The 2,034-nt window shown below is 48.7% G+C and overlaps 1 pseudogene; it reads right to left on the reverse strand.

Moving 5' to 3' along the window:
- Window positions 1-673: 673 nt before the first annotated feature.
- On the reverse strand, window positions 674-1,713 carry LOC129486717 (aurora kinase B-like; annotated as a pseudogene).
- Window positions 1,714-2,034: the final 321 nt, after the last annotated feature.

The following is a 2,034-nucleotide window of genomic DNA, read 5'->3' on the forward strand; positions in this document are numbered from 1 at the left end:
TTGGTGCAATTCACTCCAGAAAAAAAAAAACATTTTTTCAGCAAAAAATGCATTGCTGTGGAATAATTAGGATGAAATTCTCCACACTAGCACTACACCATGAGAATGGAAGCACTGCCCTAAAGCAGGGATTTTGTTTTATTCATTGCTGAATCATCAGTGTCTAACCCAGTACAGGTCTCAGACTGACTTTTCCCATTTTATTTTACTGGGTATATTCAACAGTTATTTACTGAGTCCTCACTGGGTAGCAAGTCTTCAATAATTATCATGGATAGAGCTATGAACAACAGCTATGAACAGCTCACTCTGCCTTTGAGCTCAAATCTGGCAGTGTCTCAGAATCCCCCAGGAAATCTTCCAAACATGCTTTGCTGTCTAGAGAAGTCCACTAGGATTCTGAATCCACTTTATGTTCCTCTAATTTTCAACATATTAAAGCTGAAGTCACCTTCTCCAACTCAAGCATTGCAATGAGCAATGTAGACCAAGGCTTCATAATTGATTTGGTCTTTTCAAAATTCTCCTTTTTTACACTTATTTACAAAAAGAAAAAAAGCTTCAGTCTTTATTAAACAAAGGAAGTAGAATACAGCTAAGGGAACAGGTCAGGACCGCTCCTTTCCCCTACACATATGCAGACTTACAAACACAGACGGGCCCGAGTGAATGTCAGGGACCATCAGGGAACAGACTGATGGGCAGAAGGAGGCAGAACCCTCCGAGGATGGGCCTGGATCCCAGGGTGGGCTGAGACCTGGGCCAGGGGCAGCCGTTGTAAGGGGTTATGCCTAAGCAGCTTGGAGATGAGGTCCTGGGGTTCTCAGGGGCACAGAAGGGGGAATTTTAGGGCCACCTTGACGATTCGCCCATAGGCCTCATTGTGTGTGGGGTTCCCCACCAGCGGCTCATAGCCGAGTACTCCGATGTACCACAGATCCACATTCTCGGTGTGCGCGCGCCCCTCAATTGTCTCTGGGGACAGGTAGTCCAGGGTGCCACACATTTGTCTTCCTCCTCAGTGAGGGGGCGTGCACAGGGCAGCCGAAGTCAGCAACTTTCAGCTCTCCCTCAAGCCCTGAGAGTAGATTCTCTGGCTTTATGTCTGGGAGTCACCTTCTTCCCGTGGCAGTGCATCAGAGCACCTGCCACCTCCCCCATGATGGTGGCTGTTTGCTTCTTGTCAAAGGTGCGGCTCTTTCGCAGCTCCTGGTACAGCTCCTCCGGGGTAGGGGTGGCGGGGGCGTGCTCTAGAATCCAGTAGATTTTTCTCAGGTCATAAAAATAGTTGTAGAGACTCAATATGTTGGGATGCTGAAGGGGGGCCTGGATTTCCATCTGCCTGCGCAGCTGGTGCTCCCCACGCCCTCCTCTATCTGAGACTTGAAGGCCTTGAGGGCCACGATGAAATGGCTTGTCTTCTTTCGAGCCAAGTACACATGTGCAAAATTGTCTTTGCCCAGGGGACGCCCAGTCTCAAGGTCGTCGACCAGGAAGGGCCGCGTTAAGATGCTGCGCATCCCACAACTGTTCTCTACCACCTCATGGTCAGGGGCCACTGCGGGCTGTGGGTCCGCGCAGCTCACGCGCTGCTTCGGTGGGAATCCTCGGGAGGACTCGCGGGGGCAGCGTACTCGGGCCGGCTGGAGCCGTCTGCTTGCCATAGGGCCAGGGGTAACTTTTCTCCTTCTGGGCCATCCTTGGAGGGAAAGCAGGAGGAAAGCTGAGGCCCGAGGCACAGCTGCTCTCCCAGCCACCAGAAACGACGGAAATCTGCCTTAAAAAAAAAAAAACAAAAAAAACTGGCAGCATTTTCATCATTTTTTCTCACTCTGGAAGTATTAAGCACAACTGTTTATAAAATTATTCTGACGCCCGACTTAGTAAAAAGCTTGAAAAATGACTTTACAACAACTAAATCAGAATTCAAGAGTTCAAGCATAGCTCCAGTAAGAATGTAGGTAAGCACGCCACACATTCAGAAATCATGATCCTAACTATGATTGTGTATTTTGTCATTTAAAAGCAATTGTA

The sequence above is a fragment of the Symphalangus syndactylus genome, chromosome 7 (genome assembly GCF_028878055.3).
Source record: "Symphalangus syndactylus isolate Jambi chromosome 7, NHGRI_mSymSyn1-v2.1_pri, whole genome shotgun sequence".
NCBI lineage: Eukaryota > Metazoa > Chordata > Mammalia > Primates > Hylobatidae > Symphalangus > Symphalangus syndactylus.